We start from the raw sequence: 15,192 nt of genomic DNA, 5'->3' as shown, positions 1-15,192 counted from the left end.
TGGGAATACACAGTAAACCAAAGCTAAACATGAGTGAGACCCTCTTAAATTGATATAAAGTCATCTGCACTGTGAATGCTTAAGTAAAGCTAGTTTAAAATTCTGCTCCAATTGAATTAGACTCACTTGCCCATCTAGATGAGGCCCCTGTTTCAAAGGCACTCTTTTTGCCTGTCAAGTGCAAGGTAGTTTTGCAGGTTGGTAAAAATTCTGTTGAGCAGTTCTGAGACAACTGCAGGCCACTAGATACTTTGGGGAAAAGATCTGTACCAAAAAAAGAAACTGATCTTTTGGTTCTGTTTAAAAGAAAAACAGTTTATTAACTGTAGATGAACCTCTTATCTGGTAAATCTCAAAATCCACAAACTGGCTTGGAAAACAGCAGTGCAGGGGAAGAAGGCATTATAAATCATATAGAAGAAGAAATATAGACCTGAGTCTATCTCATTCTTGCTGGGCAAAGCACATACAAGTTTTTCTGACTATTGAGCAATGCCTTTTTTTTTTTTTTTTTTTTTACTTTTATATAGGCAATCACCACTGTATGTACTATATCAATCTAGTATCACCAGAGCAGAGTTTCAAGGGAAGGGGGAGACAGACAGACAGACAGAAAGAAAGAAAGAAAGAAAAGAAGCTGCCAGCATTGGGCTGCAGCTCAGCCAAAGCTTGATTGCAGGTATAAACATTACACGCTGTATCAGCAAAGCTGTGGAGAGTGAGCCATAAACCTCCCAGGAGGGGCTTTACAGGGAAGGCTGACAATGCAAGTTCAGAGTCAGTGTGTTATTTGGAGACATCCTGAGCAGCTAAAAATACATAGCAGCCTTTAGGAAGAAAGCAAAAGGGAAATATCTTCCTCTTTCCAGTGCAAAGTGGGGGGGGGGGGGGGAAGGAAGGAGAGAAAGCATTGTCAAAAAGCACACGGAACATCTAGCTTGGGGAAATCCTACATGTGTGTATGCAAGCAGGTAAGCCACCTGTGCTGCCAGTTGTAGCAGTAAGATCCTGATGCTTGAAATGGCTTTAAATGTGGGAAAGACTGTAGCCAGGGGCTTGCTCTAATCATCATTGTACTATCACCCTTAATAACTTGTCTCCGCTTCAGCAGATCAGCACTCGCATAGCAGCTATTAAAACTAAATTGCTTTCATTAATAGAATTTCAACATTCCTTCTGTGCATGTATCCCAAAGTCCTCTATAAACAAACACTGAGCTTTACCATAAGAACTGAGAGCAGAAAAACATCCCCATTTTATAAGGTGTGACAGATGCAAGAGACTTGCAATGTTGGGGCTAGAACATGTAATCAGGAGTGCTAGCTCATGTTTCATCATACTATGTTCCTCCCATAAGCTGCCAGTATTTTGCTGAGACCAACGGTCTGAAAATGTTACTGGGCAAAAAAGAGCAAAGCAGTTATGAAGGCAAGAACTTCAAAATGGCTCTTAAAACTGTGGCCGCATTTTCAAACAATTCTCCTCTTGATAGGACCCATTCAAAAAAACTGTTGGCAATGGGCAGTTCTGCAAGCAGACCATGCAACTTCAAAAACCTGCCCTGAGAGATGGGGTCTGTGCCTAATTTGGCAAGAGACTAGAAATATTCTATAACAGACGGAATGACTGGCAGAGTGTTTATTGCTGCTAGTGATGAAGGAGCAAGAGGAAATCCACCTTGACTTTCAGATTCCATGTTGAATCTGCAGGATTGCACCTAGGGATTTTTTTTAACCTGTAAATGAAGTGAAGTTGATCTGCAGTCACTGAAACAAAACTGGAATCTATAATGCTAACTATCTATCTAGCAAGGTATCGATAATGATATGCAAACTGTTAATTTTCAAAAGAGAAGCATCTATTAGGACGAATGTTCAATCATTCATTAAAACAAGAAAAGTAGAAGTGGGATCAGCTGATATTAGTTATAAAGGGTTAAATTGCCCGCAGTGTCAGATGCTCTTTAGAAAACCATTTCTAGTTCCATCTGATTAAATAGGAGCTACATTTTCTAACCTTCTTGCTCTAATGCCAATACAGTATGAAGCTGCCCCAAGGAATCTTTCTTCTCAAACTGCCCAGTGTAAGACCTCAGTCATTCTGGGAACTCAGGTCAGGACCCAGAAAAGCTTCCCCCCCCCCCGGCCCCGTTACCTGAATGAGAAGTACTCTGACCAGTAAAGTCAGGGGAGATGTCACAGGTGGCATTTCATATTCAATGTGTGCAAATATCTCAGAATGACACCGTGAGAATAGATCTTGATTATACCTAATGATCAAGTGAGATTATGTACATTCAGACTAAATTATCTGCATTATTTTAAAAGGCCCTACAATGTAGGATGAAGGTACTGAATAACTAGGCTACAAACATAACCAAGTAAATGGAGTTATTAATTCCACTGAGTAGAGATTCTGCAACACCATAACTACTACAGAGAGGTAAACTGCAATCTTGATATACGTGGTAATTTAGAATGCGGCTCTTGTTGTCACATTGTCCTGGAAATAAGTTTAGAGCAGTTCCTAGCACCACAAAGAGTTGCTGCCTCTGCCGTAGATGTTATGTGACCCTGAATAAATTACTCAGACTTTCAGTTTATCAGCCTATACCATAAGGATGACATGCATCTCAAAGGTGTTTAAAGAATTAACTCCTTACTGTTTGTAAAATGATTTGAGACCCCTTTCTAGACAGTGCTGTAGAAGGGCAGACTTATTACTGCAGTCATTATGGTTTTCAATAGATTTTAACTATGATAAGCAAAGCTCCTGCAGGAATGCACTGCTAGGAAACGCAATGCAGCTGTTAATCCTGGAAGACTCTGATTTGCAGAACTAAGTCCAGAATGTGCAAAGGGTTGGGCTGTGAATAAAAATGACCTTTTACACACATTCTCAAGCTTTTACTACTGTCAAACTACAGACCATCACATATATTTCAAGTATAAAAGAAGCATTTATGCTCCCAGATGGCCAGCAGGCCACGCCACCAATTTGCCAGGCTCAGAAATGAGTTCCAATAAAGCAAAAAGGCGGCTAACTGGCAAATAGGGCTAAGGAAGGACCCAGAATTCAGAGTGTAGAGGTCTTTGCAGAACAAGACTGGGATGCCTTAGCAGAGAAACCATGTGTAATAGCTAACAAAAGGTGAGAGGCCTCCATTTTCAAAAGCAATAAATCTAATGAAGATCCAAACTGACAATCTGAATATACATCTATCTTTGACTTTTCTCCTTCCTGCCTGTATCATTTCCTTGGGGAAGACCGCAGTTCTTGTTCACCTCTGTTGTGATTCCCTTGAAGTCTCAGCTGTTCCAGGGAAAGTAAATAGGGTTTAAAATTAATTATCAATTAAAATGAGGTTAATCAGCACCAGGCTTGTCATCTATTATCCTTGTAAGTGAGACAATCCTGTCCTCCTGCAAAACCCCTACAAGGAACAAGGCCAATAAGACTCAGCAACAAAGCCTGTTCCCTCGTGACCTTTGCTATGTTTAGGAAGAACAGCTAAAATAAGCTCTAATCCTCAGCCAGGCCAAACACTGTTGAGAACAACTATATTTAACCCTTTTGATGCACTGTGTATGCAAAATGTCTGGACAGCAGAATGTGTTTATTATCCTATACCGCTCGTTGCTATGTTAGTTATAATATATTCACTGGATATGGCCTTCCACCATCCTAGCATGGAAGCAGTTAACTTCTCCAAAGCCCTTAGCCACTACATTAGAACCATCATACTCTGGAGTTTTTGGTCCTAATGGGATGTGCTGGCTTATACAATCATGTACACAAAGCCTTTGTGTCAAATGCCTTCCACATTTACTGTGGTGATCTCCCCATTCACATGAATAGGACTATGCAGGCAACTTCCTAGAAAGCCTAAGAGTCTGAATAGGCTTACCTGCAATTTTAAATTGTTAGAGAAGCAAGAAATCTCACCACTGACACATGCAATCTATGAAATCACTAGCATGCCTGACCTCTGGCCTGGCTAAATGACTTATCTGCCTCTATATCCAAGAAATCTTTTAAGGAACCACTTAATTTTTACCTGTCAGTTTCTGTATCTGTAAAGTGAGAAAGTAGTTAACAAGGTAAAAAAATAATTATATCATTAAAGAGAAAACATCTATGAATGCAGGATATACATGTGTCTCAGGATTCAGATTTACATGTATTTCTATTAATTAGTGATAGACACAGATATGTGACAGGATGCCTTGTGTAGTGCCAGTGCTACTTCAGAAGCATCCTTGTCTAATAATCCCTGCGAGTCCCCAAAGCTTTTCTTTGAATTGTACTGCTTGCTACAAACATGGAGAACGAGAATTTCAGAGGCTCAAGTAGGAGTTAAAAGAATTCAAATCCTACTAAGTTGAAAACACTACATGAGCACTTGGCTCCCTTTTCCATCTTTAAAAATCTCCCAGAACCGGTCTCGGACCTTGGAACTTTAACACTGGATTAGAAAAGAACACTGATTTTTCTGAATCTGGGCATTGCCTGCTCGTCCTCACATTCAAACCATCGAACAAAACAGAAAGATACATGTCCCTTCTTTAGCATCTCTTTGACCTTTGTTTTCATCTGTTTTTTTCTGTTCCTACTTTAAAATAATTCAGTAGTGTGTGTGTGCATGCACTAAACTTTACTCTCAAAATATGTATTTAAAAAAAAAAAAACCCACAAGAACAATTTGTTCCAATCTGCTTCTGCAAGTTGTTAAGGGGGAAGCTCAGCTGTCACTGCCCTAATAGGCTTTATGCAAAGAGTTTCCTGCCAAGAACTGCCACAGTGCTCCAGCCTTTGCCTTTGCTAAGGCTTGCTGTGGGTGTTGAAATAAATGGAGCTGATCTATATGATCTGGAGAACAGCATACCAGAGGAGCAAAAGCAATAGATTCCAAGACTGGAAAACCTTGATGCTCAGCTATGCAAAGGTGGACTTGGCTCCTATTTGTGACTAGGAGATGCTACAGCAAAGCCCCAAGGAACAGAGTACTAATGGAGAGGGTACACAATGGATATGGAGTCAATTAACACGACAGGAAAGCAACAAGTTCTCTAGATTCCTTCAGTACGGTCCTTCGACCCTGATGTAAAGATGGCAGACAGAAAAGAAAGCAAGCAAATATGGTTGTGGTGAGGCTTCATGCGAGAATCAAACCTGTGTGAAACCTTCCATGAAAACATGTTTCCCTACTGCAATTTCTTCTCTAATGGAGACCTTTGATGTGACACAGATATCCATATATGACTAATAGAAAATAGCCTTGCTGTTCAGCTAAATTTTTTTAAAAGAAAACTTTTACTTAAGAGAAGCCTTGGCATGATAACATAGGGTTACATGGTAGGAAAGAAAAGAGTTGGACTTTGCAAGGACTTACAGCAAAGAAATTCTGGAGAGCCCAGGATATCAGCATCAATGGTTTCTCACAGGCAGGTTACTCAACTAACAGATTCCAGTCTAAGACCAGCTCATGGATAAGTTTTGCCTGTGCCTCAGTGGGACACGTAAAGTATGTAATTCCATTAATTTCTGCTGAAGATCCTCTATTCTTACAATTCTTTCACTGAGTAGCTGCTTTCATGGCCAGTGGGCCCCACCTGGCTGTCTCGCTGGAGCCAGAGCCACACACTGTGTCTTTGTAAAGCAGGCCTTAGTAAAATTATGTGGTAAAAGTTAATTTAGTATCTCTCTTCTAGAACAGTGAGATATGGAAACAGGTCCATACTGGAGAGTAGTGTGCTCAATATCAGTGAACAGGCATTACATTCATTATCTTTTGGGCACCCAAAAGTGGACCTCAAAATCTGCCTCAAAGCCAGACACATATAACCACCTTGTAAAGATCTCGGCTAACCACCACTGCTCTGGGAAACACAAGGGCTGGGAGGCAGATGTGGACTCTCGGAATCCCACTGTGACTTGGATTTCTGTATCCAGTTACTGTCTCAACAAAGACATTTGTAAAATGAAGCTGTCTTCACCCTCCCCCTTCTCTCTTGCTGCATTACTGGTATCTATTTTTGGTTGGGTTTTTTTTAAGTGTTCCACTTAGAACATTTCGCTATGTTCTTTGCCACAGTGCTTGAGACCTCTGCGCTCAGGATGCCAGTGGCATGTACCTGACTTCTTTCACAGAAAGCTGGAATCAGAAAGGGGTTCTCACTGACTTACAAATTCCAGTCTTTTAAGTCTTAGTTTACTATGTAAAAGCAGGGGAGAAAACCCCTGCTGATCTGGATGCTTTTATTTTGTGCAATCTTGTGTACATACCAAATATTATATTCCTTTATTTATTCTAGTCTAGTTAAAATGGTAACATTCCTACCCACCTATCCGTGTGTACATGTACACCAAATACTGAAGACTTATATTAACAACTGTTCCTGAACAGAAACAGTCTGTTACACTTCAGTACCGGTACAACAGCATTTACAGTACTGGATACATGTATTATTATTTTATAAGGAAAAATCACACCCTTATTCAATCAGTTTTACATACAGAAAACCTCCATGCAGTCAAAGCCCAGGGAGCAGGGTGGAGTTGAGGGACCTTGCTTGCCTGCCCCTCCGCCACCCTCGGCTTTGCTGCTGGCTGTGGCTGTGATGAGGTGTGGGATGCCCTCTAGCGATGATGCAACGCTCCTATCTTTGGAAATGCCTTTTCGCTTCCCGTGTGGCTTTTGAGGTCTCTCGACAAAGCAGCAGCCTGTGGCCTAAGCAAGGCAAAGCAGTTAAAAGCATTAGCAATAATATCACCACATCCTCAGCCTTGGGGAAAAAGAGGCACTGCGCACATGTCACTTGGCTGCTGTGAGTCCTGCTTTTCTGACAGGACTGCATGGACCGGGGTTGGCAAGCTGCAGGAGCCTCACACAGAGCACGTCTGTCAGAAGGAATGTTTCTGTGACAGCTACCTAGCAGGAAGAAGGGAAACTGAGGGAAGGGTGGCCTGAGTCCTCTTAACCTTTGGTTAATGACTGTCTCTGGCAGAAATTCTTGTCTGGGAAGGTGGATTTTAAAGATGGGCCTCTAATGAGCAAGAATGTAAGAGCAGAAGAATTAAGTACAGGTATGAAAGCTGTAGACAATATTACAACAGAGAGGAAGCAGGGACCCAGTGCTTGAGTGGTCAATGGGGCACAGGCTCTAACTTCAAATCAGTCTTTAGTAGTTGGGGAATATATGTACACAAAGCTGTAATTTCTATTTGTTTATTATGCCTCTAACTTCCATTAGACAGGTGATATTTACACGCACTGAAAACTGCCAATCTAAGGACTTGGCTCATGTTGAAACCCATTTTCCTACTTCTCATGAACCCCATGATCAGACCCTCCACCTGAGCTTGGAAAAGCAGTAGCAATTAGAACAAGCTCCTCATTATTCTGCAGGCACAGAATGCAAGTGACATTGATATATAATGGAAAGCGAATATGAAGCATACTCCAGAGACTTTTTGCAGCATACTGACATCTGTGAGGATGCTGTCATTTCCCAGCAGCTAGGCAGGTATTCTTCAACAGTCTTCCCTAAGGATACTAAGGCACTCCCAAACTGAGCTGTTGCTGTCAGTACCAACTTTAGTAAATCCTAATTTCTTCTAATTGTTAAGGATCACAGGGTACTGGCCTTACTGGAAGTGTTTACTCAGGTAAACCTAGCCAAATCAGAGTTAGCGTACCTATCTTGATGTTCAGCTGAATTTTTCTTTTCAAGAGGTTTTAGAGCAGCTTAGAAGAGCCAGGTCCAAGGGGGATGGAGTGTGCCCTTGTACGACTGGATCTGCTCCATCACAATTATTCGATTCCACAAGAGGTCACTAACAATCTGTGCCCTGTGCCTCTGCCAGGACGCAGCAGAGAGCGGCCGCTGCCTCCTCTTTGGCACCAGAAAAAGCATCATGGTGCCAGACACAAAACAGAAGATCACTTCCTGAAAGGCGAGCTATAGCCAAGTGTCCAGCTGCACTGCCTTCAAAATGTATGAAAAACATGTAGCATTAGAAAAGCACCATGGAAGATGGCAATTAAAGCTCATCTACACACTAAATAGGATTAAGTCAGTTTTAAGATACTACAGCCAAAGGAGATATGTATGCACAGACTTGCATTGAAATAATTGTCAGAATAAATCAAAACAGATTTTTGTTAATTTAGTTTAAAGTATAAGTAGACAAGCCCTTGCTTTTGGAACCACAGTAGCAGAAACAAATTAAACTTGCCTCCAAGTAAAATGAGTGGTAAATATTTTGATGTGCTCAGGATCCCACTAAACTAGGAGATCTGAAATCCATCAAGCAAACTCTCTTACATCATGCAAATAATGGCAGAAAACTTGGTGACATTCATCATTTTCTTTTAAAATGTCAAACAAGAGTGCAAGACTGATAGCCCTGCAACACTGCTGCTGCTGCTGTCAGCAACTCATTTAATCACTGGAGATATTAATTCTAATAATGTCCTGGACTCCATTTAATTTTGATTACATCATTGTTTTTACTCAGTCAAATTGTGCACTGCTCAGGTATACAAATAAGTGCTTTGTATTTGATATTGTCTTTCTTCATCTTGAATCTTCTTCTCTGCCACTTACACTTTTGCTTAGCTTATATATTATTTGGCTGAGATTTGAAAAGCTAAAGCCCCATCTGCTCTGATACTGAAGATCCAACAGTACATTCAATTTTGAATAGCCATTTGCCCCAGATTCTTGGTTAAGATTCTGCCCACAGATAATGTTCACAGTATGTTAGTTCCATTGTCACCTACATTCCCCTAGACATCGGTACATTTCAGTGACACTATCAAATATGAAATACTGCTATTCTTGATGCATCTTCTATTCTTGTTCTTTCAGGTCTTTTGATCCCCTACCATTTACATAGCTTCCTTACTTTAACACCAATAATCCAAGCTAAACTACAGTGCAAGTCAATAGGGAAAATAACTCCAGACCGCATATAATAAGAAAAAATAAATTATTTGGTATCTTAGCTGTTCAGCAGCTTATATGAAAGCAAATAGAGCAATGTTCCTCATTATTTGAAGCATAGCAGGCAATTCCTTTCACGAGACAAGTTGCAGGTTATTGCTAGTGAAATGATAATTCTTCTTTAAGGGTCAGCAGCTCTCTTAGGGCCCTTCCTACCCCTCTCCACACTCTCCATGAAATGGACTTTAAAACAGGAGATAAAAAAATCCAATAATTTGTCTTGCTTGTATGAGTAAAATTATCCTCCAACATAAATACACAGATATGCTAAATACAAGTTGAATGTGGCCAGAAGGGATGAAAAACAAAGAAAGAATTAAAATAAAATCAAATGGAAAAATGGAAAACTGGAAAATTAACTTTTAAAATAGCTCCTATGATGATTGCAGGGCTTGAAAACCACTTGAATATGGCCAGAATGCTTATCATCTCTGAAGAAGCAATCTTGTGAAGCCCAGGTCTGGTAGTCTTCTAATAGCAGATTATTGAGTTTTTTAAATATCAGTTCAGTAATTAAAAGTCCAGTTGTTTTATATAGGAGGCGATTAAGAGTGTTTCCGTACTTGCTGCATTGCTTCTAAAGCCAGAAGAATGACAACACTGTCAAAACCAGGTGCTATTGCAACAATCTTCCTAGATTTCACTTGGACTTAAAAATTTATGTTTATATTAATATTATGTTAATAATTTCTCCATTTTGCTAAAGACACATAAAATTTATATGTGATTTCCCAACACACATGAATGTGTGGAAGTGGTCCCAAGACTGAAATTCTGTATAATTGCCTTTGCGGTAGAGTTCATCCTTCTTACTCAGGTACTATAACTAATTTATTACATGTGTCTTATGTCTAAGCTTGTCAGCACTTAATTATATCCTAGAGAATTGGCTCATCTGTCCTGACAAACTACTGCTCTCCATGTTGCTGTTCTTATTAGGACATGGAACACTCATAGCTTAACATTATATAACCAGTAATGCAACAGCAAATCAGCCCAGGATGGACTGTGGCCTCCTGTAAGCCAGAGTTGTGTCATCTACATGGAGCATGAGGTTTGGTCTCTGCAGCCACCTTCAGCACTCCTGAATAACAGTAGTAGCTTAGGCAACCACTCAGCTAGCCAGGCAAACTCACTCACCGCCTGTCAGGCTGGAAACTGTATTCATGCAGGTACTTATATACATAGGCTTAAAACATTCAGTCCCATCAAAATTCATGTAGTTTAAGGCCACTAAATACATTCAAGTAGCTTTATCTGACCTTTTAAAAATCAGACAGTTATGTTTCAGCCACTTACCTTATATATTTGATGCCAATAACTTGTGTCTGGCTAAAGTGTGTCCTTCCAGAAAGGCTTGTAGCTTAGGTTCATAACAAAGTGCCGGCTTTGGGACCTTGGGAATCAGTACAAGACAACTTCATTTGAACGGCAAATTTTCAGTGGCTGCAACAATGCAGTTTAAAATTTATGTGCCATTTTGCAGAATTATTCTGGTCTGTTCTGTTTAAGCTTTTCAACAGCAGAGTTTTGTATTATATGGAGAGATAGGGTCAATCAGTCCCTTACAAATGGTTCAGTTTAAATTAGACACAGTAAAGCACTCAGTCCAGGGCAGGACTACTTAAATTATTAATTGCTAAATATATTTTGTCCCACCCACCCTTTTTTTTTTTTTAACATTTATTAATTTAGTTTTTAACAACGTCATGCCACTGTGGACAACCCACTTTTCCAATTTCATCAGAAATAAACCCTTTGCTCAAAGAGCTGTTCCCTGTAATGCCACATTTTCCACGCTCCCCTCTTCCAAGGAAGCATTGAGATTGAAGGGAGGATCTATATGTTTGGGTTTGGATGTTGTGACTTACTGGGAAAAAAGGAAGTGGACATTCCTCCTTTGTGTGAAAAGCTCTAGGCAGGCCACATACGTGCAGGAGCAGACACAAGAATATGCTTTGTCACATAAACTTCTATACACACAGCAGCACTGAATCTTTGAATAGTTCACACAGCCTGAAAGTGGCTTAGAGAAAGCATTTCTGGATAGTTTAATGTCTATGCCAATAAAGCCATTGGTTGAGCTGGTCTTTTTAATGCTTTGTGTGCCTTGGAACACACTTTTACTACATGCAGTAGTGTATCTTTGAAGGCAGCAAAGCTTTTGGATTGGCACAGTTAAAGTGCTGGGTGAATTCTAACATCCTGGAAAATCCCTTTTAAATGCCAGACTAGGACTTGGAACATATCCAAGCATTTGCAGCAGGCACAGCAAAACAGCTTTTGGAATTTAGCCTCCGTACTATGCAGACACTTAAAACGGTATAGACACGTTCAGTAAAGCTAAGAGCACTTGAAGTCAAGCAGCATAAAATAACCCAGGACACTGGATTAACTGGTGTAAGATTCTGTATGGGGAAATTATGTGCTTGCCTGCTGGGTGAACAGGGGAGGGGGAGATTGCTTAGGAAGCTAAGCCTCAGGTTCACAATAAACACACTTACAGCGATATCAGTTCTTCCGCAGTGGCTGGATAGGGATTTCTGGAGGAAGAGTTTTTACCTAGGAAAAGTTCCAGCTGTTTGCAGAGACTAACGGTCTGAGTATCCCAAGTGCTAATTGATAATGAGAGCAGATCTCATTCCACAATGTGCTACTTCTCACGGTAGTGAGACAGCCCTTCTTTCTGGCTGCAGTCAGCTGGCTGCTCAACAGAGGAGCTGTCTCAGCTTCAGGCTGCCAGCTGGTAGGAAACTTTTGGATGATCCCCTGCCATCAGCCATGGCCTGAGCAGGAACCCCTACAGCTATGAACTCATTTGGGATCTTCCCCAAAATCAATAAGCCTGTAGCTAAACCTATAGCTACAGATCTCCAGATCCCTAAGCCGGATCTGGCTGGCTATAAGTAGTTCATTTTCTTTGAGGTGAAGAGCAGTTATAAAACTTCAAGCCAAGTCCCTCAATTACCTTTCCAAAATTAGTTTGTTTACAGAAATTAAAACTAATCTTATTTTATATTATATTTCTGGGTCCTGCAAATAAATGCTCAAGCTGTGAGCATTGCAAAGCAAGCTCAGTTTTTGTTAAGAATAGCTATATACCTTTAAAGCAGTCTTTGCTCTAGGAATACCTCACCCTCGCTGTCACACACTCTGTAATGCCATCATTAGCTAGCTCAATGCTTTGAACGGCTATTGTCTGGTACGCTTGGGCAACACTGGCAGGTTTCACCAGTGTCTTGCATGCTAGTTTTTATAATTATTTCTGAATCTCACTGTTTGAAGAATTGTCTTTGTAAGTTCTAAGGTATGGGGTTATAACAAATAGTGAGTCTGAATTTATAGCACTACTACTGCCAAGCTTCTTGCAATACGAGTTTAACAATAAGAACATGTGCTCTGGTTTCAAACTCTTTCCTGATCTTCTGATGCCTCCTTTATTTGATGTTATATTTGCAAGATGAGCCAATATTAAAGTGTATCCATATCCTTTACTTTGCTTTCCACCATCCACTCCTCAATGTGTATAGCAATATCTTTAGGCACATGCCAATCACTTCTCATGGTTTCCTTTTTGTAAGTTAAGGTAGTCATTATAGATCACTTTCCAAGTGATCACAGAAAAACCTGCATTTCTTCTCCTCTTTGATTAGACTCAGAAATGCTAGAGAGGCCTGGAAATATTACAGAGAGTTTGCTTCTCTAGACAGCATAGATCGTAGCTGTTTGGTGATTTGAGCCCTTCCCACACTTATGACTTTAGTATAGCTCAGTGCCTGTTACCCTGGGGCTCCTGTTATCGCTGATTATCTGAGATACTACCAAAAAAGACAGACTGCTTTAAGCCAGGGTGGCACAACCTAATGGAAATGAGGAAGCCACAAACTCTTTTACACAGTTTTGAGAGCTTTGCTTAATACTTATTCACAAGAAGATCACTAGTTATGAAGTCTTTGTGGTTTGTGATATTGGTACGCAAATACACTTTTTGAAACATCTATTTCATCATCCATGACAAAGTAACCCAAGACTAACATTACAGAAAAAAAATTATTCATTTATTATATAAACGAAAGGACACTGCTCTGCTCACTAGAAGTTTTAAACAAACTCTCTATGGAACATCTAGTATGATGCAAGCTTGTATTTAATGCAGTGTTAACTGATTTAGGGTTGCGCCTTGTGCAATTCTTATGTCCCTAAAAGGCTAAGATGCCAGGGTTTCAGCAGCATATAAGGGAAAAAGAAAAAAAGCAAGTGTGGATGTGACAGTATGGATGAGCAACTGATGACAAATTGAGCAATGTAAACCAGTTTTTTAGTGTGTTCTAAAAATTTGAAAGCTGAGAGTCATCATCTCACTAGGAACGAATCTGTTTTTCCCCAGCTCCTGGAAAAGCTTGTTTTCCTCTATAACTCTAGAACAGCTGCATGCCACTGGGACAGTGAGATTCTGTGATCCTATAAAGATGATGCCCAGTGGCTAAGGCATAACATAAGCCATGCTGAATATGAGGAAGAGACCTTGAGCTCTGTTAGCAAACCTGGGAAATCAACATAGCAAGACAGTGAGATGCTGTGTCGGTAGATAAATGGATGCTTTCTACACACAAGGCAGGAACTGAAGGTCACAAATGCACGCATCAAACCTGCACGTGTTGTGATACATCCTTTTGCCCACTTGCAACCTAAATTTTTGTGGCATTTATAGCTATTCAGGTGCCAAAAGCACTGGTAATGTAAAAGGTGAGATAGTAGGCAGAGCAGTGATACTCTAATACTCAACCTGAGTAAGACAGAGACAAATCCCAGACTTATGGGAAACCACAGGTCACAGAAGATGAAAATGGAAACTTGATGTGGTGATACGGTATCCACCTGCTTTCTTTCACCCTGTCTCATGTACAATGCTCCTAGGTGTCCTAACTGTTTTGCTACAATTTCTGCTCATTGGGTAGACATACTTTTTAATTAAATATTTACACAGACTGCTTGCTATTTCCTTAGAGGATATGGGAAGCTTGAAGTCCATCAGCATACTACACAGAAAATCCCTAGATTATTTTTGCCTGCATGTAGTACTTGACACGTAGCCAAATGAAATTTCATCTGCTGTAATAATGGTTGTCCCAGTGATTTACTTATTTTTGCATGGACATTACAAGCTCCATAGCTTTTATCCACAAATTATGAAAGCCTATGGTCCATTTTTTCCAGGTCATTAATAAATTTAAGATGTTAATCTCAACAGAAAATCCCAGAATGCTCAATTATTATTTTTGTTTCACTGCAAGATGCAGCCACTCCCAACAACTATTCTCCTTAATACTGCATTTTGTGTTGAAATCACACATTTAACCTCCTGTTCTAAGTGCTATCATATAGGTGTTATCTTTGTGTCAAAACAGTGAAGATTCCAGATAATGTGTAAATTCATATTATAGAGTCCTCCTCAGTATTTGCCAAGGTTCTGGCTCCAAGAGGTCATCTGGAGATGTGTTCAAGGGAGGATTAGCAGGAAATTTTCTATGGAAAATAATATATTGAGTGGTCTGCTGTAGCATTCTTACATCAGAGCCTCTTCACTGGACGTGGTTAGAAATAGGATGTTTGCAATTGCTTATGTGACATGAAAACTCCAAACAACTCTCAGTGGCTGCTTAGCATTCCCTCTGAAACTTGTAAGGGAGCCCTGAACTGAACATATGCTGGGGTCAGCCCATGCTGTGAAGTCAGAATTACAGACCTAGTTGGCTGTGGAAGAGACAACCTTTCATACTAGCAGTCTCTCTTGGGTTTATGCCACTATGCAGCCAGTTGACAAAGTTACTTTCTGGGGTTTGGGACTTTAACTGGAAGCATTTACTTTTGAAGTATCACAAAGGAAAGCCTCCAGAGTTTTTCTCCTTTCGCTCCAAGAGGATTTTTAGGTCTTGACTAGCATATACAAACAAAAGATGATTGATGAGAATATTCATTCTCTGCTGCTTGTTTCATTTATTAAGCACTTGAGAAGCAGAGAAAAAATGTAAACCAAAACCAATTCCTAATATTTCATGTACAAGAGAGGAAAACTCTTTTGTAGAATGCTCTGAAATCCCTATAAAAATGTTATATCTAGAAAATAACAGCAGCTCTTTGGGAAAGGGATTTGTTGTTGAGATAACTGACTTCCCAAATCCTT

The sequence above is a fragment of the Grus americana genome, chromosome 16 (genome assembly GCF_028858705.1).
Source record: "Grus americana isolate bGruAme1 chromosome 16, bGruAme1.mat, whole genome shotgun sequence".
Taxonomy (NCBI): domain Eukaryota; kingdom Metazoa; phylum Chordata; class Aves; order Gruiformes; family Gruidae; genus Grus; species Grus americana.
This window is presented reverse-complemented; position numbering follows the sequence as displayed.